A 25,294-nucleotide genomic window follows, 5' to 3' on the forward strand; every position below is an offset into this window, starting at 1 on the left:
TACGCCGTTTGCAACTATCACAGACTCTACCAATTTAATTTTACGATGAACAGTAGCATAAATTGCCATTGTATTGCCATTATTTTTGGGGACACGAGAGATTGGATGCCACGAACTTGAGCGACTCACAGACCAACCGTCTCTCTGCTCACCTTTTTGGAAATTTCCTTGCACATTGCCATTCTGGACTGGACGTTAATGCAATCTTAAGCTAAGCACATTTTATTTTTGCTAATTCTTTTACTCTCTCTCTCACTTATTTTGCATACTGCATCTGTAAAAATATCCATATAGCCATTTTAAATTTCAAAACACATATTAAAAAGAAAAAAAAGGGAAAAATTTTAAGAAAAGCAAGCAATCATGCCACACCTTCCACAAGCACCCGTAGTTGTTGAGCAGCTTCCCAATCTACAGCAATCTCTCACGTATGAACACATGCAAAGGTAAGAGCTTGAAGATAAATTATTGCATTCTGCACGCATAGAATCTGCAATGGTACCCAAGCAAAACAAAATTAGCAGAAAAGCCTTCACTTTCAAGGATTTTGATGGCACTAAAGATGCTAGCACGGTTCTAGCATGGGTTAGTCAATTAGATGACTATTTTCATGATGAAGACTTTCCCAAATGTGAAATGGTAAAATGTGCATCAAATCATCTCACCAGTAGGGCTACAATGTGGTGGAACACCACCAAACAGCACGGGAAAAGACCACGTACCTGGCATGCATTCAAAAAGTTGTTTCTACCTCAATTTTTGCCCACACAGTATAAGCTAAAGCACGACACCATTGGGATTTAATTTGACAGGGTCGAAATCAAGATGTCCAAGGTTATATTGATAGTTTTTGGAACTGTTTAATTCAATTGCAAATTCTTGACATGTCAATTGCAGGAAATTAAAGCGTAAATATATATCTGGCTTAGCACTACAAATTGGTGTTGAGGTAGATATGTTTGAACCAGATCCAGTATCAAAGCCTATTAATTTGGCCCTTAATGCGGAGAAGAAGAAAGGTGGACAACCCTCTCACACCGAAAAAACTGCTAACACTAACCGAACAAGAGAGCTTCTTTCTCTCCTAACTTTGACACGAACAAACATCAAAGCCATACCTTTTTCAAGAGATGCAGATTTGACAATTTTGCTATAATTTCTCAACCTCATAGCAGCAATAACAACAACACGCAGCAACGAGGCAACCAAAATTCTTTCAACCAACGTCCTGCTCAAAACTCTAATGGTAATAAAAAGATAAAGTGTTTCAAATGTTTTCAATATGGTCACTATGCAGATAAGTGTCCAAAAAGTCTTGCTAAGAGCAATGGCCAATCCAATGATGACCAACCCAATGGAGTCAACCAAAATCCAAGTCAAAAACCCTTCAACAACACTTTCCCCAATAGTGCTACTGTTAACCTCATCGAAGATGCTAATCTCGACGACAATGAAATGGAAGCTAATTACAATGAGGGATATGATCCTCAGTATGATCGTGATGAAAACCCATCTTCAGGTACTCCTATATCTCCTCATACTTTGTTTAAATTGCAAGCCACAGTCAAGGGTGAAAGTGTCACCATTCTTTTAGACGATGGATGTAGCCATGATTTTATTTCTGCATGGTTGGCACAACGGCTATCTCTCTCTAAAATTTCTTCACCTCACAAACTCAAAACTATTTTTAATAATCAACATTTTAATTTCAAAACGCAAGTCACTATTGAAGTTTTCATTGGTGAATTTACACAAGCACATACAATTTTGGTAGCACCATTGCATGGTCTTGATATGATTTTGGGAATGCCATTTTGTCATGAATTTGATCCGTTGATTAATTATAAAACACGTACCATGTCTCTCACTCATAATAATAAAACGTTTTCCATCTAAGCAACACTAGCACACCAAACATTTCCACTCCTTTCTCACACTCAAGCCAAAAGAGCCATTCAAAAACAAGGGAAAACATATCTAGTGTTGGTAAATCAAACTTGCGTTGAAATCGAAACCTCGCGTAACTCATCACATGATGATTTTCTCTCACAATTTTAGAATTGTTTCATGCATGATCTACCACCTGGAATACCACCTTCATGCCCAGAAGGCCACAAAGTAGATAGTATATCGGGTAGTGAACCTCCTTGTAATCTTCTTATCGTGTAAATCCAACTGCACATAGGGAGATACAAACTCAAATCATTGACTTTCTTGATCGAGGACGTATAGGACCTAGTAGTTCACCTTATGGAGCTCCAATACTTCTTGTTAAGAAGAAAAATGGGACTTTTTGTATGTGTATTGACTACAGGGATTTAAACAAGATCACCATCAAGAATAGGTTTCCTATTCCTAGAGTGGATGATCTATTAGACAAACTGAAAGGGGCAACCATCTTTAGCAAAAGTGACCTCAAATCAAGGTATCACCAAGTCAAAATGTTTGATCAAGATGTATACAAAACTACTTACAGAACACAAACTGGACACTATGAATTTCTTGTCATGCCATTTGGTTTAACAAACCAGCCACATTCACACGCATGATGAACAGAATTTTCATTCACCATCAAGATTTTGTGATTGTATTCTTTGATGACATTCTTGTATTTAGTAAATTAGAATAAGAACACAAAGAGCATTTAACACGTGTATTTGAACTACTTGCACACACCCACTTGTATCTGAATCCTGAAAAGAGTTCTTTTTTCCAATCTAAAATCAAATATTTGGGATACATTGTATCGGGCAAGGGAATCCATGTAGACCCTAAGAAAATTGAAGCTATTCAAGCATGGCCTAGACCCAAAAATTTGCATGAACTTCGTTCTTTTATTGGTCTATGCAGTTATTACAGGAAGTTTGTACGTAACTTTGCTTACAAATCTCATTACCTCAATCTCTTGTTAAAGAAAAATTCTCCTTATGTATGGACTCATTTGCAAGAAAGTTCCTTTAATGCACTCAAAATGCTTTGATAAATGCACCAGTACTGCAATTGCCTGATTTTGATAGACGATTCTTTGTCGTTGTCACTGATGCTAGTGGAAAAGTTATCGATGCAGTCCTTATGCAAGATAATCATCCACTCACATTTGAAAGTCGTAAGTTTAAACCATCTGAAGAAAAATTTAGTACGTATGACAAAAAGTTAACTGTTGTTGTGCATGCTTTGAAAATTTGGAAGGGCTATTTAATGGGTGTTGATTTAATCATCAAAATTGATCAACAAAGTATCAAGTATTTACTGTCTCATAGATGATAGACATATTAAGTGAGCTGCCTTCATTAAAAAATTTCAACCCAACATTCATTACCAACCTGGTAAGGAGAATGTTGTAGCTGATGATTTGAGTCAAATACCCTCTCTTAATAATCTATCAACTATTACGAGTACTTCATTTGATTCAGTGCCTGACAATCATGCACAAGATGATGATTTCAAGACCACATGGTTGCATATGACTTAGAACTCTGTGCACACATTTGTGAAATACACTATTCAAGACAACTTTCTTTATTTCAAACAAAAACTATGTGTAACTAAACCTTTTCATACATTGATCATTGAAGTGTTACACAAACCACCCTATGCTGGACATAAAGGATTTGCTGTTACTTTTCAAAATTTATGTCATGATTTCTTTTGGCCTACTATGAAAATTGATGTTAAACAATATATTTCAACTTGTTTAATTTGTCAAAAGGACAAAGCAGCAACATGCAAGAGATTGGGACTTTTACACCCTCTCCCTATTCTTGAAAAACCTTGGAAACATATTTCAATGGATTTTGTCACTGGATTTCCACAATTGCTCACAAGCACGATATGATTTGGACTATCATTGACCCTTTCTCCAAACAAGCATATTTCATTCCTTGTAAGAAAACACTCACAGCACATCAAGTTACACTTCTATTTCTTAAAGCCGTTGTTCCACATCATGGTTTGCCTAAAGTTATAATATCGGATCGAGATTCCAAATTTTGTAGTGCTTTTTGGACTACTGTTTTTGAAAATCTTGGAACAACACTTGATTTTACTTCTGCATTCCATCTTGAGTCTTATGGTCAAACCAAAGTCACTAATCGTACCATCATTGAATTGTTAAAAACTTATGTTTCTTCTCAACCCAAGAAATGGGATGATTACCTACATATTCTACAGTTTTCATATAACTACACCACTCACACTTCCACAGGTAAATCTCCATTTGAAATTGTTTATGGTCATTCTCTGTCTACTCCTAATTCTTGTCTTTCCAATATTGTGTCTGCCGCCGCTGATGATTTTACTAGTAATTTTTGTGATATTTATGCAAGTGTGCATTTTTCATTAAACACTCACAACAACTTTACACTAAGCATGCTAACAAGCACCGCAAGGCACACCAACTCAAAGAAGGTGATTATGTTATGCTTTGCATTGAAAAACGAAGGATCAAAAGTGTTGATACTAATGTTTTTGCTAAACTTGCTCCTTATTTTTATGGCCCTTTCAAAAATTTTAATGTGTTCAACGATGTTTCATTTTGTTTAGACCTACCTTCACATTGGCACATTCACAATGATTTCCACATTAGTCTTTTAAGACCTTTCAAAGGACCCTCACTACACATCACATTTATGAGGATCCACCTTCACTTGTGGACCAAGAAGAACAACTCATCCCTGTACAAACAGTTGATCACAAGACCACCACCACACACACTAGCATGGTTTATAACCGCTATCTTTTGACCCTTAAAGGCCACCCTCGAGAGAATGCCAAATGGATGCTTGAAAAAAAAATCTGCAACTTCCCAGACCTTCTCCACACTTTCCATCACTCACGGTCCATTTGATTCTTTAGTGAACAATTGAGGACAGTTGCTATCCCTGGTGGGACGGATGTTACAAGACTGGGCACCCTCCTGTTGCATGTGATTAACTGCAATTGGGATAGATGGCTTAATGGCTAATTATGTGCTGTCTATTTGAATTTTACTAACAGTGAGTGCATGTTGGTTTGTTGATTGGAACTCTCGGAGTTGACGAGGAGGCGCCGACAAATAATAATTCTCTGTCATTTTATTCTAGCATGGTATTTTAGAAATAAGCCACTATGGCTCCTTTGTAAATAGGACAGTGAGAACCCACCTTAAGAGGGTCATGCAATAACTAGTGTGTACCACTCATAACTAAAGTGGAACTAAAGTGTAAAGGAGGGGCCTTCAATTTTGGCACCAATAATATATCAAATATCAAATACCAAATACCAACTCCACAAGAGAGGTGACGTGGAGTTTGGGGCTATGATTTTAAGCCTTTCTTGTGTAGATGCTCTCAATTTTCCATCTCTCCTCTCTTAAGCTATTTTGTGTTTCTTGTGTACTCTTTAATTAAGTATACATCTTCTCTTCCATGTTCTTACACGTTCTTACAGATTGTCTCTGTCAATTCTATGCTTTAGTGTGTGTGTGTGTGTGTGGATCATAGTCTAGGTGTGTGTGTGTGTGTGTGTGTGTGTGTGCACGCGCACGCACGCTTGGAAATTGGGGGAAAGAGGTTGACAGGTTGATGGTGATGTTTGCGAACAAGTGTTGAGTTATTTTAAGCAACTGGTCTCCCCCCTTTCTCCCAACACGATCTTACTTGGATCAGTAGAAACACCATCCTTGGATACAACAAATCCCAAATCATCCACCTTGTCAGTGAAGAAGGTGCATTTACTACACTTAGCATAAAGTTGATTTTGACGCAGAAGTTCAAGTACTCGTCGTCCGTGTTGTTCATGTTCTTCTCTGTTTCTTGAGTAAACCAGGATATCATCAAAGAAGACAAGAATAAAATCATCAAGATCTTGAAACAAATCGGTCATGAAAAGATTAGAAGTTGCAAAATCATTGGTAAGTCCAAAAGGCGTAACCGTAAATTTATAATTTTTAAAACGAGTGTTGAATCCTGCCTTTGGTATATCCTCTTTCTTGACTCAGATTTAGTAATACCCTGACTTAATATCAATTTTTGTGAAGATAGAATCTCCATATAATCGGTCAAGTAACTCATCAATCCTTGGTATTGCATACTTATTCTTGATCGTTACCTGATTCAATCCATGATTATCAATATAAAGACGTAGAGTACCATCCTTCATTCCATTAAAGAGAAGAGGATTACTCCATGGAGAAACACTAGGTCAAATGAAGCCTTGTTCAAGAAGTTGAGTAACTTTCTCTTTGAGTTCTGCAGATTCAGGTACTGACATTTTGTATGACATACAAGCAATTGGTTGAGCTCCTAGAATAAGCTCTATTGCATGATCAAATTCACGCTTAGGCGGTAAACTGTGAAAGTTCTTCGGAAAATACATCATCAAATTCCGTTATCCATTTGGGTTTCAGGTGAATATAGCTTTTTATCCTTAGGGTTAAGCTTTACTACATAAATCATTTCATTCTTCCTAATGACTCTTCATAAGTTTGGTAAAGTTCACTAGTTTGAGTTTAGGTTTCCCCCGTTTCTCAATATTTGTAACTTTGGAGTTTTGGTTATTTACAAAAGTCAATGAAGCATCTTTCCAATGTATGTGAGCATCATTAACCTTAAGCCAATCCATTTCTAGGATTCCATGATAGACTCCTATGGGTAAGACACTGACATTTGTAGAAGTATTGTGACCATCCAAAACAAAATTCAAGTTACCCCCAATGAAGTAAAAGATTTAACCTTCCTACCCATACTAATTTTTAGGATTCCATCATAGACTCCTATGGGTAAGACTCTGAATTTTGCAGAAGTATTGTGACCATCCAAAACAAAATTCAAGTTACCCACTAAAGTAGAAGATTTAACCTTCCTACCCATAGCTAATTCCATTGTAAGAAAAGAGGTTTCTAATATGCCTATGAGATATGAAAGAATGTGTACTCCCAAAATCAATCGATAAGGTAAAAATGATAACTATGATACTTTGTTGGGGTTTGAATCATTAAAAATTATTCATTCACTCCCAGATGTTGAATTGCAACATGAACATACGCATTTTCTTGATTCCCTTCATCTCGAGCACCTTGAACTCTGTTAACTTGAGTTCTTCCTTGAGGCCTTTGATGTACTCCTCCTGTACGAGGTTGATGGTTAAATTTATTTCCATTGTTTTTGTTGTTGTTATTGGCGGGCAGTCTGTTTTGGACAAAAGGTGGATTTCTTGGTCTAAAGTTTCCTTGGTTTTGAGGTTGTCTCTGATTATGATTAAAGTTCTACTGCTTGAAGTTCCGCTGAGCTGTAGGCGATCTAGTTCTAAAATTTTTGAAATTCTAATTTGAGTAGGTAAGACAAAGTCTCTAGAATCTAGTCTTTATAGGATTGTGTAACACTAACACGAATCAAGATACCTTGACCTCTTGAGGCATCCCAGTTGGAGCATACTTGAAAAATGTTGATAGTATGATTTCAGATCTTTGGTTCTTTGAGTACAATCAAGAAACTCATTCATACGATTTGAATAATAAACTTTGTTCTACTAGTTTTTCTTGAACTGAGTCTTGTGATAATCCCAAGTTTCTACATTCGGGTCAACATCCTTCTTTGTGCAATGGTCTCTCCACCAACACTTGAATTTCTTTTCTAATTTTAACTTAGCAATAATAGCTTTTTTCTCTGTAGATGAATGAGCCAAATCAAAGTAATCATCCATGCACTCAATCCAATCTTCAAGAACTTTGTCTACATAGTTGCCTTCCTCGCTAATTTGCAGGTTGAAACTTGTGAATCATAGCATCTATGTCCCTATCAATGATGGTTTGTTAAGGAGAAATAGGTACATTGGCGTTAGCAACAATCACATTTCCTCTAGGAGGCATGGTAACTTACTGCACCATATCAACCAAGGTCATTCTTAGTACAATATTCTTGTCAGCTCAAAGTTCTTTTAGCAAAATAAAATAGACAGTTGAGGATAAGACAAAAGAGTAGGAGAAGGAATAATGAATAAATTAAATCAATTAATACATTTCAAAAACTTTAGGGTTCAAAAAGCTACAAAGTATCTCAAAAGTTTCTAATAAATCCTAATGGCTCTGACATAATGCACCTGGTAGTTGACATTGTGACATTCTCCCACCAATGGATCATAGCTATCCCATTCTTTGAGTACATCAGCAAACAATTGATCCCAAAAATCTTTCTTGATCTTTGGTTGGAGCATTTCCTCATTAGCATGTGAATCATACCACTACTGAGTAAGTAATTGTTTAGTTGAACTATTTCCTTTATGTAATTGAAGTAGTTGTCAAAGTAAGCAGAGTCTTTAGTAAACACATCCAGTGTGTTGGGCCTATCCATCAGAGCTGTGTATGTTCTGGCACAATCTGCAAGGCACTGGGATCTGTTATAAGCATTGTAAAAAAAAATTAATGGTGAGGATATTGGATTATGGGCTTTCCAAACAATTCAAACAACAACTTCCAAGGTACGGGACTAAGGGAATATTGGTCATTGGTCTGGCATTGATGGTCCCATTCATTGAACATGACAATGTTGAAACATCCCATAGCCATTACTAAGGGAAGTATGTTCCTAGCTATCCAGGTTTCCTTTGGGTACGTTTATAAACATTTATATAAAACATTTGGTTAGTGACAATGGTCTCCTTTCCCAACTTGGATTGAATCCATTCAATACTCCCAACGAGTGAGGGTTTATGTACGGGTGGTCTAAACTCGGGGTTTCTTACAATGTAATGGTACCAAGCTCGGAATGTATTAGGCACAATACAATCCATGGGTAATAACCTTTTCTTCTCTATCCCATCATGTGTGGTAGTGACAAGTTGTTGCACTTCCACTGCGATCTGAAGATGCTCTTCCACCATGAGGGGTGAGAGTATTTTCGCCCATAGCCTTAGAGGTAAGATGTAAGTCATCTACACACACACCCCATCACTCAAGTTAGTTAAAATGGCAAAACAAAAGATCAAAGCTCAAATATTATGGCCTTAAAACAATATAAATCAGATCAAAATCAGATTTTATAGCAATAAGAGCCAAAAAGACATATGGTACTTTTAGTAAGATACATAAATACAAAAGGGTCCTATGAACCAATTCTTGGTTCCTATAACCAAGGTTCTACCCTTATATTTGTTTACGTCTTGAGTTTCAAAGTTTAGAACTTTAACTTGTGCACTAAGATTCACATCCTCCTTCTCTTACCATCCTTCCCCTCAAGATACGTCCGTGGACGGTATTGCATTCAAGCAATTTACATGAGCGTGTCTTTCATTTACGTCATTTTTATAGAAATATCTACTCGAGTTCACTGTCATTGGATGTGCCTGAGCAAAGTCACTAATGCATATAGGCTTCTCATAGTCATCAAAGGTAATGGTAGTGACATTGTGAGGATTGTATTTAAGAATAGGTATGTGACTCTATTGAACCAATCCTGAGGTACATAATAAAACTGATTGGCGCCATTTGACTTCTCTCAAGCTCTGATTATGACATGTTCACAGAAGCCGTATCTTTGATTTATTATGAGGGCCTTCTTATGAAGAATGATCCCTCAGCTTGGTATGTCCCGATGCGAGCACATGTTAAGGTAAAGAACATATCCTTGTACTTTGATGTCACCTTCATGGATCTTTTTCTTGACCCAAAGCCGTGGGTCGGTCATATGCATATTAGGCACTTGAGTTTGATGTTCAGGTTGGGCTTCAACATACAACTCCCATGCTACGTAAGTGTTTGGAGCAAGATAATCTCTAGCCCCTTTGAAGCTCGAACTACTTCAACTCCCCAATGAATATTGAATCCAACCACATAGTTGAAATATACTTTTTGTGCAAAATCGCTTGGGAGTTCATCTAGACAATTAAGAAGATCCATCTAAAAACAAGACAAGGAGAGAGAAGACTTAGTACACATATGGACCAAAATTGAGTCTATGCTCTTTATTTATCAAAATTTGATTTTTATGATCTTATTACAATATTACTGATGTTTTGGAGCCAACTCTCTAAATATTCTTTTAACTCTCATGGCTGGGTTTTCTCTCAAACCCCCACGTGACAACATGGTCTATAGTTATCTTCTAGCTTTTCTTTCCCTGTGACAACTACAAGAGCTTCAAACTTCTTGGTAACTTTGGCAAGTCTTAGCATTTGGGAGCACATTGCCAAGTAGTAGAACATATCTTCTATACCTAACCACATTCTGAGTTGAAGTAGCTTGAGATTGGCAAACCAGTCTCTTGGACTATCATCAACGTAAATAAAGAACTGACGGAAGGGTTCTTGGTGACGGATAAGGTAACTACGGTCAACACTCTTCCAACAAGTGTTTCTTGGTGTTAAAAAGACTTTGGTCCCGATTTATAAGTAAAAGAGTTCCCTTGCATCGCTTGATAAACGTTTTGCCATATTGTGAACACTATGGTCAAAACCTCGTTTCCCTTGCTAAAGCATTTAGACGTCACTTTAAGAGCCATTTGTTACAACAAAAATTCAAAGAAGTCCCAATACCGTTGTTGAACACTTCAACCACTTCACCATAACTCAGACCACATAATTTCATACAAAAAGACAAGTCAAATAGTAGATCCTACCAATCAATGTCACTCATAGATGCATCATCAATACAATATCCTTTCCCAAACAGCATGCATGATTGCGTGCATGATGCATAACTAACCCAACTAGTACCAGGTCTTAGGATATCCCCATAAACTTAAGCATAGGGTATGATACCAGGTGAGAGATACCCCTCCCCAAGGGTCTATGCACAAAATACACAATTTACACCTTTATCCAATTTTGCATATACAATTTCCAATATACATCAGAGTTTCCAAAACATTTGCATAGGGGAGGAGTTCTTAGCACCTGACCTAGCATGGAGTTTAGGCCATGAGTCGGACTGCATCCAAAGGCACCTAGAGACCAGTACTACCTCTGAATGGGTGTTATGAATGAAAGCATACTCAAGAAAAGAGAACATTGTGGAGGGTGAATATATGTGTATACGCATTGCGGGAATAAAGAGAGAAAGAGAGAGAGAGAGAGAGAGAGAGAGAGAGAGAGAGAGAGAATATAGTGGAGGGTGAAATAAAGTGCTTAAAGACACAAGAGAATGACAACAGAGAATCTTTAAATGCCCCATCTAAATGAAACATGCAACCACGTATTAATGCAATAACAAAATTTGGGTATACCATAACATAAAAAAGAAGTATAACAAAATAACTAGCAGAGCACCGGACCCGTGTAGGGATCAACTGGTCCACCCATCCACTTTCGCTCTACTACGAACAGAGAGAATTTCACTTCGTCGGGAGTGATCCAGAACACCTCCAATCTACCTAAGCCAAACATAGACTAAGGCCACTTCGTCTCCTGCCATGAACCCGAACTTTGAAAGGATCCCAAATACCAGCAGGTGGTAGAGTATCAACACCAATCATACCAGTTTAGGCACCATGGCTCTTCCATGCATAGCATCGAGTGTTTAGGAAAAGCCAAGGTAGGATCCTTGATGCATTATCTATGTAGGTCGTTCAACCCCCAATGCACTAACCGTGTGAATGATGTTAAGTATGGAGCCTGATTTACCCCTTGTAATTTTTTGTATTAAAAACGCACATTTGTAAGGCCTCTCTTATGAATAGAAGCCATTGTGCGTGAAGAAAAATCACTCGCCGAAAACCAAAGTTTTCATGAATATTCCTTTTTGCCGGAATTTTATGGCCGGACGACGATCGAAAAGTGGTCAGAAAATGGCCGGTCATTTGGCCGATGTCCAATTTCAGAGGCGGACTTGTCTTCTCAAGGGTGGCCACACATGGGCAGATTGGAGGGTTCGATTTGGACTTGTCTACACGAGGGCGGCTACACACGGGTGCCTCTCATGAGAGAGGAAATCCCTTTTGGCCTATAAAAGGAGGCCTCTTTTGCACACAAAAATGGATTTGTGAAGCATTGTGGTGCATTGTGAAGTTTCTGTCAAGTGGTGAGGGTGAAGCAAGGCGGGATCTCCAAAAGGGTATATTCCCTTTGTAACTTACTTCTTGTTTGAAGTACTAAAGCCATTGAGTGGATGCTTTTTTGTGGACGTAGCCCACATTGGGTGAACCACGTATATTGTGTGTTCTCTCTCTCTCTCTCTCTCTCTCTCTCTCTCTCTCTCTCTCTCTCTCTCTCTCTCTAATCTCTAATCTCTCGTGTGTAAAAATTATCTCTCTCCATTAAGTAATCTATCCAATTATCTACTTAGCTACGTCATATTTCCTTACAGATGAGTGTAACAAAAAAGAAGACCTAGGCAACACCCCGATCCAGCAAAGCTTGTCTTAAGCCTTCTGGCTTGGCTGCTCATGATTTAGATCTTGATAAAATGGATGTAAATATGGCATTCCCTCATGGTGACTTAGAGGAGGAAATTTACATGCTTCAACCAAAGGGGTATGAAGTAAAAGGTAAGGAGAAAGTGGTTTGCAAATTAAAGAAGAGCTTGAATGGTTTAAATCAAGCATCAAGACAATGGTACTTGAAGTTTGATCGATGGATCATGGATCATGGATCATGGATTCAAAAGATGCAACCCAGATCATTGCGTCTACACAAAGAATTTGGGAGATGCGAAGTTCATCATCCTAATGTTGTATGTTGATGGCATGCTAATTGCAAGTGCTAACATGCAAGACATCAAAGACCTAAAAGAGGAGCTATCTAAATCTTTTTCAATGAAATATTTAGGTACTACAAAGAGGATACTTGGTATGAAGATATCAAGGGATAGGAAAAAGAAGACAATAAAGCTATCTCAAGAAGGTACTAGAAAGGTTTGCAAAGCAAAATGCAAAAATAGTTTCTACACCTTTGGCTGGTCACTTTAAACTAACCAAAGATATGTGTCCAAAGACACAAGAGGAGATAGCCGATATGTCTAAAGTTTCATATGCTTACAACGGTAGCTTCTCTTATGTATGCTATGGTTTGGACAAGGCCAGACATTGCACATGCAGTGGGAGTTGTAAGTAGGTTCATGGACAACCTAGGTAAAGAGCATTGGCAAGCTATGAAATGGATACTTAGGTATCTGAAAGAGACAAGAAAAAATGCTTTGTATTTTGGAGGAAATGATATTTTTCTTCAAGGGTATGTTGATGCAGATATGGCAGGTGACAAAGATACTCAAAGGAGCACTATTGGCTATGTCTTCACTGTTGGAGGCACATCAATAAGTTGGGCTTCAAAGATGCAGAAAGTGATCTCGCTTTCTACCACGGAAGTAGAGTATGTACCAATGAGGGAGGCAAGCAAAGAAATTATGTGGCTTCACATATTCTTAGTAGAGCTTGGATTCAAACAAGAAAATTGTGTCTTGCACAGTGATAGCCAAAGTGTTGTCCATCTTGTGAAGAACTCAGCTTTTCATTCAAGGACAAAGCATATTGAGGTGAGATATCACTTCATATGCACACTTTTGGAAGAGGGACAACTAAAGCTAGGAAAGGTGCATACAAGTGAAAATCCTGTAGGACATGTTTACAAAGGTGGTCAACAAGGAGAAGTTGAGCTTCTGCTCATCTTCGATTGCCATTCAAGGATAAGAAGCCAAGATAGAAAGCAGTCACAGGTTTGGTTTGGAGATTAGTCTCCAAAGTGGGAGATTGTTATTTATGGAGCCTGATTTATCCCTTGTAATTTTTTCTATTAAAAATGCACATTTGTAAGGCCCCCGTTATGAGGAGAAGCCATCGTGCACGTGACAAAAAATCACTCATCGAAAGCCAAAATTTTCACGGCCAGTCCGCAATATTCCTTTTCGTCGTAATTTTATGGTTGGATGGCGGTCGAAAAGTGGTCGGAAAACAGCGGGTCCTTTGGCGAGTTGGCCGTTGGCCGGTAGTCAATGGCCGATGATCAAAAGTCAATGGCCGGTGGCCGATTTCAAGGGCAAACTTGTCTTCTCAAGGGTGGCCACACATGGGTAGATTGGAGGGTCCGATTTGGACTTGTTTACAGAAGGGCAGCTACACATGGCTGCCTTTCATGAGAGAGGGAAGCCCTTTTGGCCTATCAAAGGAAGCCTCTTCTGCACACAAAAATGGATTTTTGATGCATTGTGAAGTTTTTGTGAGGTGGTGAGAGTGAAGCAAGGTGGGATCTCCAAAAGGGTATAATCCCTTTGTAACTTACTTCTTGTTTGAAGTACTAAAGCCATTGAGAGGCTGCTTTCCCATGGACGTAGCCCACATTAGGTGAACCACGTATATCATGCTCTCTCTCTCTCTCTCTCTCTCTCTCTCTCTCTCTCTCTCTCTCTCTCTCTCTCTCTCTCTCTCTCTCTCTCTCTCTAATATCTTTTGTGTAAAAATTATCTCTCTCCATTAAGTAATCTACTCAACTATCTACTTAGCTAGGTCATATTTCCTTACAGATGAGCATTAAAGAAAAAAAACAAGACCTAGGCAACACCTCGATCCAGCAAAGCCCTAGGTCAACGACCCTTTTATCTAACGCTAAGCGATGTAGGTGATCCTAGTCTTTTAGCGACGCTGCCATGAGAAACATAACACATGATTCCAATCATGGTAGCATCTTCCATATGCACAAACAATATTTTCAAAGCAGTCAGACTGTACAGGATCTCTACCCTTACATGTTAACCATAAACCATCCAATTCACTTCATGATCGAATCCCAAAACCATAAATTATGATCCAATCACATCACATGGATGAGCACTCTACCCAACTCAGGGTGAGGCATAACCAATCCTGCATAACCACGTTAGAACATAACACATGGCTGCAAAATTTTTGGCAGCATAAACATATTCAAAAAAAAAAATCAAAGAGCCACACCATCTTCCACAATCAAGATCACGACCATAATCAATGAGGGATCTCAGCCCTTAACCATAAACCATATTCACACTGAAACAACTCTCACACCTGGAGTTTGAGATATCCAATAAAAATGAGCCCACACATGGCCCTTAAGACATGAACCTTTTATGCATAAAATAATTCCAACCAACAACTAAACATGATATCAAAATCCAATTTTGACAACATCCAATCATGCATAATTGATGCATCATATTTGCACTTCACCGCACATAGAGCTAGTTTTGACCTAGAAAGGTGGAAAGCAATCATACACATGCACACAAGGCATCCACATCTATCCGTCAGGTTTCATACATCATATGATATCATGACATCAACATAAACATGATGAAAAAAAGCTCTGACATTTAACCATAAACCATAACTTCACGTATATGTGAAAAACAACTTTTTGCCATTTTTGGGTGCATACATAACATGCAAATGAAAGTGTATGACCTCAAACCAATGCATCAATCTCAGCTTCATAATATAGACTAACACCTTATCACATCACTTTACCCATATGATACTGATGCAACAAACGGTAGCACAAAAAGAAAGCCACTTTATTCATATCTGTCTATATGATTCGGGTTTACTAACCATATATCCTCACATAAGTTTATGGACATCTAATACTTTAAATCAACTCACCAAAATAAACCATAAATTATATATAAACATCTCAGTCAACTCACGATGTCATATGGTACTCCCCCTAGGTAGAACCCCTACATACGTAGGTAAACCTGGTTATGGAATAGTTATTAACTCGCATTCTCGATGTGATAACGGAGACCTAGATACATTTATCATCAATTTTAATCAAGATTATTGGTTAAGTGGATTTGCTCATCCGGTGAATCTATATAGCGGTCCTCTAAGGAGCCTCGGGTCCAGAAATTTTAGTGTGCAGTGGACACCAAGCTGTTTTTTGACCATAACTCTTAGCTTGTGCATAATTTTCACATGACGCCCAAGAGAGAAAATGTTCTAAATGATTTCTTTTATCTTTGGTTTAAAGGTTTGGGCTGATTCATAACGGTTTGTGATTTATGACCAAAACAGTGCTCCTACCACTTACATGACGTGAAACGAAAAGCACTTCTTATGTACACATGTGACCAGAAACACATTGCGTGCATAAATCAACGTACTAAACATGATGAAATAATCATGGGGCAACTTCATACGCACTCGGCAAGTCCATACATGCACTCATATACGGAAAAGCAACCACCTAGAGGATATTTTCTCAGAAAAACGAGAGAGAGTGAGAGAGAGAGAGAGAGAGAGAGAGAGAGAGAGAGAGAGAGAGAGAGATGATGGCTATGGAGTTTAGAGATTCTCACCGTGCTTTAGAATTGATTAGGGGCTATCTAAAGGCTTCTTCATTTGCCGCAAGAGAGCGGTGATGAGAGATACGTAGAGGTTTTCACCATGAGAGCCTTTGGAGAGCGCGTACACCGCGTGAAAGGAGAGAGGAGATAGAAAGCAAGTAGAGAGAGAGTATTCTTGTTCTTCTTCTTCTCGTAAACAAGAGAAAAGATCTTATCGAGATGGTGACGAAGAGCTTGCACCACTCTGTATAAGAGGTACGTATTGCCTTGCGGTAGTAGACTCAACCGACGACACTGAAAACTGAGGCTTGCAGGTGATTTTATAGGCACTGCAAAAGGCTGGAGTGAGCCCAAGCTAGTAGCTAGCGCCCCCCTTCTCAGTCTGGATTAGCTTCCTACTTTTTCAAACTTTGCTAAAATCATGGCTTGGCTTTTGGTGGTCAACTTTCCCACTTACCATTCAATTTTTGCACTAAAAATTGACCAATTGGACAGTATCCGAGCAACTAATGAAACCGAGACTAGACTATGCCGCACTGTGATGCCCCGACATAATTATGACTTTCCCGTACTGCCCTGACGTATTTACGATATTGCTTTTTATAAAAAATAATTCTCGTAAAAAATTTGTTTAATCCCATATTTTCTTCGCGTGGTCATTTTTAAATCCGACGGAGACTAAAAATAATATTTTTATGTTTAGGTCATCCTAAAAAGCATGTTGCTTTTAAAAAATATTGAAAAGCACGAAAAGCTAAAAATAGAGTTTAAAAAAAACGTTTTTTTGAAATTAAACCACAAGTTTCCTTCGTCCCACTGGAATAAGAAAGCGGACTCGCTTTTCACTAAAAAGCACTAAAAGTCATGGAAAGCTAAAAATTACGTGAAAAGCGCTCGAAAAGTAGATTTTTACAAAATTGAACCATAGCTTCCTCGGAACTCATAGATTAAGGATCTGACTCATGTAATGGACTTGCTATTAGCGAGAATTTTTCTATGAAGCGTTTATAGTATGCACACATACCTATAAAGCTTCGTAGCTCCTATAGATTCCTTGGATTAGGCCATCCTTTTATTACCTCTATCTTTGTTGGATCCATACGGGTGCCATCTTAGAGATAATGTGACCTAAATATTGAATCTCTTGTAGGAAAAATTTTCTACAAGAGATTCAATACCTCTTCTTTTGATGGTAGGTCAATAGAAATATGTCTCTACTCTTGGAAGAGTAGGTTGAATCCCTCTATGGCCCACATTGGGAGGAGCATGGGATTCATACATGACTTTCTTATTGTATGGGTGAGTAACACATAGCTTATTTCCATTTAGAAGATAACCATACTTCAAGGTGAATGGTTCTTCTTTCTTCCCTAATGCAAAGGCTGTAATTACATACTAAAGTCGATCGGTATCATACTCTTTTATCATAAAAGATAGATGATTGTGAGTTACTATTGACATCACATTTACCCTTGGCCATCATGAAAGTGCATCGGCCACTTGATTGTGCTTGCCAGGCAATATGAGTAATATTAAAATTAAATTGCAAAAGAAAATTTGCCCACCTCATTTGTTTGTTGGAGTTCTTGAGGCTTTGTGATCCGCTTGTAGGATGAATGGAGTTCCCAAGAGATAGTGTTTCCACATGTCTAGGGCATATAGAACGGCTAGTAGCTCTTTTTTGTATTTGCCCAATACTCGCTTATCGAAGTTGAGTCTCCGATTCTCATATGCTATGCATAGCATGCCCTTCTTGAAGCAAAATATCCCCAAGGCAATCACCACAAGCATCACATTGGACCTCAAATGGCTTTGAGAGATCTAGTAGTGTGAGCACAAGTTGAGAGATAAGCTTCTCAAAAGCTTCTTGCTCTTTTGCAGTCCATGAATACTTAACGTTTTTTTTTTGTTAAGTCATGTAATGGGCCTACTATTAGCAAGAATTTTTCTATAAAGTGTTTATATTATGCACACATACCTATAAAGCTTCATAGCTCCTATAGATTCCTTGGATTAGGCCACATGTGATGTGTGTCGTCTTTCTTTTGCACTAAAAGTATTGGTGAATAGAATAATGCTTAAGTGAGAAGCAAACATAGCAGTGTCAAGCCAAAACACATGAAGCAAAGCATGGCTTTTGACCATACATTGCACCATCTCCATAAGTGACTTATAGAATGCTATTGCATGGACAAAAAATGCAGCTAAGTGCATATGCTGACACATGTCCCTTCCTCACCTTGCTATTCTTAAACAACTCATCACCTCTTCCTTTTGAGTTATCTTTGGCAATTGAACACACACACACATGAGACACACATACACTTGTCCAACTTCCCATAAAGCAAGTGTGAGCTACTTTGTACATGTGGCCTAGCCAAACTTAGAAGAGAAGAACCAGAGTCACCTTTCTAAATATTGTAGGGTTGATCTAACCTTTGTCTTTTTCTTTTTTCCTTGCATTGATTAAAAACCATTGACTTAATTTAGCTAGCTCTTGTGCAAGACCTTTGCATTGTCCTCTACAGGCTCTAGGAAGCTAACTCGAACTAGAGTCTACTTGCTAATTTCGTACCTATTAAATTAGGATAGACTTTGGTAAAATTAAACTTACCCTTGGGACTTTAGAGTCAAAACAAGATAAAACTATTTATATAATATGTTTGTTCATACCTAGTTCTTAACTTTGACATGAGCCATTGTAAGCATTTACAAGGTTTACATTATCCTTTAGTTGGGTGCATTGCATCCACCTTGCATCTTGAAAAGGATAATTCTTAAATTTAATAAGGTATTGCCGGATAGTCTTACCACTTCTTAAAACCTTGTCTTCATGTCATAGGATGCTCTTAAACAGTAAGATCTCTTCCATACCTTCAAACTTGGGTAGATTTTTGGCCACTGGGTCTTTGGGTGGCTTTCCCTTATAAGTCTTCAAAGGGCTTAGATAAAAAGCTATGAATGAGCCAAGTGCTAGGTAACCTTAACTTGTAAGTTGATTCATTAATTGGCTTGAGGATTTGAAATGGGACATAATATCTTTTTTCTAACTTAGCATAATATTGTTGATGATCCGTTGGGCATCGTTGTATCCCCTTGCATGTTGTATGGCTTAGGCATGCAACTGTAAACTTAGGCAATACCCAATCATTCTCTTTGAAGGTCAAGGCTTGTCTATGCCTATCAGCGATAGCCTTTTGCTTCTATGCTTGCCCTTATAAGGCTTCAAAGGGCTTACATGAAAATCTATGAATGAGCCAAGTGTTAGGTAGCCTTAACTTGTAAGCTGATTCATTGATTGTCTTGAGGATTTGAAATGGGACATAATATCTTTTTTCTAACTTAGCATAATATTGTTGATGATCCGTTGGGCATCCTTGTATCCCCTTGCATGTTGTATGGCTTAGGCATGCAACTGGAAACTTAGGAAATACCCAATCATTCTCTTTGAAGGTCAAGGCTCCTCTATGCTTATTGGCGATAGCCTTTTGCTCCTATGCTTGGCCTTATAATTCTTCGAACGGCTTACATGAAAAACTATGAATGAGCCAAGTGCTAGGTAGCCTTAACTTGTAAGCCAATTCATTGATTGGCTTGAGGATCTAAAATGGGACATAATATGTTTTTTCTAGCTTAGCATAATTTTTTTGATGATCCATTGGACATCCTTGTGTCCCCTTGCATGTTGTATGGCTTAGGCATGCAACTGAAAACTTAGATAATACCCAATCATTCTCTTTGAAGGTCAAGGCTCGTCTATGCTTATCAGTAGCAGCATCAATTTTTTGCATATGTTGCGTGATGTATATAGCTTCCTTAATCTTATCAAAACATTCTTTAACGTCTTTTCTATACTCATTGGCAACAAAGATCTTCCCAAGTGTCTTGAATATCAATAGGAGCTTAGGTCTTCCTTTAATAACTTTGAAGGGTGCCTTTCTTCTAGTAGTATGGATAGTGTTATTGTATGCATACTCCACTAAGGGTAAATACGGTTTCCATTGATCTCGAGAGCCATTTATTTTTGGATATTTGTCAAATACTATGTATGTTGGTAATTCATGATACTTAATAGTTGATCAAAAATAGTTAAATTTTTTATTTCACTTTGGCCATCCATTTGTGGGTGATAGGCTGAAAATAAATTCAACCCAGTACCCAAATTCTCAAAGAGACCTTTCCAAAAATTAATGGTCATTCTTGGATGTCTTTCAAATACTATGTATGTCGGTAAACAATGATACTCAAGGATCTTTGATATGAAGAAGGTTTCCATATGGTGTGTGTTAATGGACTTTTTGACCTATATAAAATGCTTTGTTTACTAAACCTGTCTACTATTGTTCATATTCCCATATTCGCATGAATAGATATTGGCAATCCAAATAATGATGGCCTAAATTCATTGTCGTCAAAGCCGTTGGTTTTTTTATCCATTTACATGGGAGCTACACCTACAAACTAGTGTTGATATATGGCTCTCGATATATTTTCACGGTCATACATATGGAGCTCACAACCTTTTTTTTTTTTGCACTCATAGTCACTCTTAATGGGAAACCACTTATAAAGCTCCAATTTTACTTAATCCTTGAAAGCCTTGTATGGTTTTTGGCTCAATACATATCTCATATTTAAGGGTTTTGGTGGGTTGATGGTTATCATGTAGTTTTGAGCTTTGACATATTGGGTTAATCTATAATGGACAACACCACCTTGTGGAGGTGATGATGGACACGCTTAGGATATTTGATCTCAATTTGGTACATAGAGTTTAAAATCTCTCACAGATAAATAAAAAAATTTGGAAATATATGAGGCTTTTTTATAGCTATTCCTGGTAGTTATTGGAATCTTTTGAAATATTGGTCAAATTTAACGAGATGCTACCCAATTTTTTCAATGTAAGTTTGCACAATTGGTTATATGTTTTCTTGATCTCTACGTAGTTGATAGTTCTATTGTAATTTTAACACGGATAACAAGGGGACATGGTCATTTGACACATGTCTTTCCAAGTAATGCTAGTACTGACGTGCTTGTGTTTCTTGGATGGTGGCAGGTAAGAGGTTCCTTGGGATTACAACTACAACTACAGCAATAACCCATCTTTCTATTATTTTTTATGATTGATAGATAACCCTTGTATGTACACTACTTTGACAAATGTATATACTCACAAGTGATACAATTTGTGTCAAACTATCAAGTCTAAATGTCAATTGTAGTCTTATCCCTGTGAAATTTTAGAGTTTATATTTGTCTACTATATAGACATTTTTTTTAGTTTTATTATGTACACAATTTTTGGTCTCTAGTCCCATTGTGTGGTTCAATAGTTTTTGATATCTAACTATTGCTAGATAATCAATCTTAAACCATCTATACTTGTTTCTAGCTAATCTTTTGGTGGGCTAGCACCATACAATGGGCTTAGACCAGCTATATATCTTAACTTGATCTACATAATCCAAGAGGATGGGTAGGGGCCACAGCTCCCAATCCGTTCAAGCACATATAGCATATAGTTTCTCACCATAGTCTAGAAGTTGCTCAAAGACTGTCTATTGTTACATATTTTATCCTACCTAGTTCAAAAAGATGGATTGAGACCTTTAGGTTTATAATATGGTCAACAGTATGTACAATTAAGAGGATGTAAAACCTAACCTTTTTAACTACTTAATATGCATATACAATTTTGTAAAACTATATAGGTATCTAGAAGTTGTGTCATTGATTACCTTTGAAGATATCAACTGAATATGTAGTTTTTTTTTAGGATTTTGGACAATTTCGATATACAAACACAGGAAACTATATTCTTGAATATAGATCACTTCAACTATGGTGAACAATGGTAATAAATACCTCTTTGAACACGTAATATTGTTTACTTGGTAATTTTTGCCACTCATTCCCACCATGTGGATCTTCTCCTACGGCTAAGAGAGGGCCCCACACACACAACTACATGTACAATAAAGTCATTGATTCTCTCTCTCTTAGTGCGGATTTGCGTGCATCAAGTCTGTTGAAGGGTGGCTTTTACAATGGAGTTAAGTTTTGGGGCTTGCTCTTGGTTTATCCCTCATCATATTTTACATGCCTATACCAATGGCAGTTGCACTTACTCCATCTTGATAATCTCTCACATGTTGTAATTGCATACATTAATCACCACAATGTTGGCATTTAATTAACTGGGGCACTTGCTTCATTAAACACCTACTGGGAAAAATTAGTGCATTCAATTTCATGCTACTTACCGCATTTAGGTACGTTGCACAATTTGGCAATGACTATCTAAGACCATATTGATTTACCCACTCAACACATGGGTACTACTAAATGCATGGACATTGTCATGGCTTAGTAGAACATTAAAAATTATATGCCTCATGTCAAAGAATCTAATACTTATGTTAGATTCGATGTAATTTTTACTTATGAAAGGAGAGAGTTTTCATTAAGAGAAATTGAAGAGGAGACTATAGGTTGTGTCGGGTTGATTTCTTTACACAATTATCACATTATAACACTAAAATCATGCACATAAATCAAAGAGAATACCACAATTAAAATTGATAACTTGATGAGGACCGGATTTTCTTGGAGCCAATCCCCCCTCCAAAAGGCCTTTGTATCATAATTCTCTCTCGAAGAGAGATTTGATTACAATACAACTCGTGCTCTTGTTAACCTTTCCTTGAACCAAGAAGTTGGTGTTCTTCAAGGTTCCATGGTATAACCCTCCTTCCCAAGCCCTAAACACCGTAGTGGGGAGAAAGAACTACGGGGTAAGAGGTAGATGAGGGTGAAAGAAGTATTTTTCAAGAAAGAGAATTTGTATTCCATATACGCCTACTCAAGGGAAAGATCTAATCATAGCTTACCATACTAGAGTAGTAGAGATGAGAAGAAGAAGCTTTCACTTGCTTGGATTTGCATCCATAGCCAAGTGCTTGAGCATGATGGTCTCCTCTTGAGCTTCCATCACACACACACACACACACACACACACACAGATTTCTATGCCAACTTGAGTGCTTGAGAGTGTGTGAGAGAGAAGCAAGCGTGAAAAATTCCAACGAGTTCTTTCTTTTATGCTCATGAAAATTTGTAACTAGTTTTCAATTGGAATGCATACCACTTGGCCAATGAGAAGTGAACACTCAATGTGAAACTAATGCATGATCACACGCTTGTCCAAGCCTTCTATGCATGAAAAAACTCACCCCCCCTTCTCTAGAACTTGTCTTGGCAACTGTACACACACACACACACACAGACACACACACACGCACACACACTTGCTAACTTCAAATAAAGCAAGTTGGTGCTACTTTGGACATGTGGTTCAGCCAAGTGGTTCCGCCAAGCTTTGTAAAGAAGGACTAGAGTCAACTTTCCAAATGAGGAAGGGTTGATCTAACCTTAGACTTTAGTTTTTCCCTCTTATTTATTTAAAACCATAAAGTTAACCTTTTATTTAATTATCTCGGGTGCAAGACCCTTGCACAAACCTTGGAGGCTTTATGAAGCTCACCCTGGCTACAACCTACTTGCTAATTAAGGATCTGCTATAGGATAAGCTTTGGTAAAAATGAAACTTGCCCTTGGGCTTTAAAACTTCACCTCATGTGCGCAACCTTAGCACAATACTTTGGAGGTGCAACCAAGTTGCTCCAAAAACCTGCTAATTAGACAATTTATGGCAAGTTGAAAATTTACCCTAAGGCTTCCCAAACTTCATACTTAGAGTCTAAATAGTCATTCTAATTACTTAAACTTAGCACAACTACTTTCTACTTTTAGATTCCTATATTTGATCTAGGCCATCTCCTTTGTCACGTACCTTTCATCAAGGATTCTTCGGATATTTGTATCCTTCCTTAACTTGTACATATGATTAAGATAACTAAATAGCAATTACCCCTGTTTTTATGGACTTCTTCCCTTTTGGTCCCAAGCCTTTGGCCAGCAGGTTGGTCACTTAATCAACTTTACTTGTTCTCTTTTATTTTCCCTAGACCTAAGTGATAAAATTAAGATGGAAAATACTTTAAGAAGGTTAGAAATTAATTTTCATGATTACCTCTCCCTTGAAATCATAGTCATCCTCGACTATGGGATAAGGAAAATAAAGTCATAGCTAGTTCTGTTGCTTTGGATAGAGGGTCCCTTTTTCCGTGGACATTCTTCCACAATGGTGACTAACTCCACTTGTTGCTTGGAAGGCTTAGTTGTTGCAAGAATGTCTTTACTTAGCCCTAATCACTTTCATAATACATTGGCAAGGTCTACTAGATGCTTGAGAGACTAAGCTATCGCAAGCTTGATTCATGGTATGCATACACTTAAAAATTATGAACATCTAAAAGAAATCTTAGAGTCAAAACAAGACAAAATTCTTTATAAATCTTGTCTTCATGTTGTACGATGCTCTTTGGGTGCAAGATCTCTTCTTGACCTTCAAACTTGGGTGGTTCTTCAATTTGGTTCTTTGGGTGGCTCGCCCTTATAAGGATTCAAGAAGCTCACATGAAATGTATTATGAATGAGCTAGGTACTTGGTAACCTTAATTTGTAAGTTGTTTCATTGATAGGCTTAAGAACTTGAAATGGGTCATAATATATTTTTGCTAACTTAGCATAATATGTTTAATGACCCGTGGGGGATCCTTGTGTTCCCTTGCTCGTTGTATGACTTAGGCATGCTTTTGAAAACTTGAGCAATACCCAATTATTTTCTTTGAATGTCAAAGGTTATTTATTCTTATCAGAAGTAACCTTTTGCTTTTGTTCATTAGGAAAAGTATGAACCCTCTAAGGGCCCTTTGGGATTAAGGTTAACTAGAGGCCAGTCAATAGGAAGAGGGTGGTGGGCACACTCTATACCCTCAAAAAAGTAGGGGGACAAGGTAGCCTTACACCTCTTAATGACCTCTTACCTAGTGAGAAGGTAAGAGAGGTGGCTAAGAGAAAGGGATTGGAGGGGGGGGGGCTTTGGCTCAGATTTAGAAATACACTAAAGATTTGAAATTTTTAAAAAAAACAAATTTCAAAATTTTC

At 37.7% G+C, this 25,294-nt stretch overlaps 1 pseudogene; it reads left to right on the forward strand.

Annotated features, from left to right (window-relative positions):
- The first annotated feature begins 363 nt into the window (after positions 1-363).
- The window catches only part of LOC147433564 (uncharacterized), a 67,187-nt pseudogene continuing 42,256 nt past the window's right edge, over positions 364-25,294 (forward strand).

Source organism: Adiantum capillus-veneris, chromosome 19 (genome assembly GCF_014529385.1).
Source record: "Adiantum capillus-veneris isolate H3 chromosome 19, ASM1452938v2, whole genome shotgun sequence".
Taxonomy (NCBI): Eukaryota; Viridiplantae; Streptophyta; class Polypodiopsida; order Polypodiales; family Pteridaceae; genus Adiantum; species Adiantum capillus-veneris.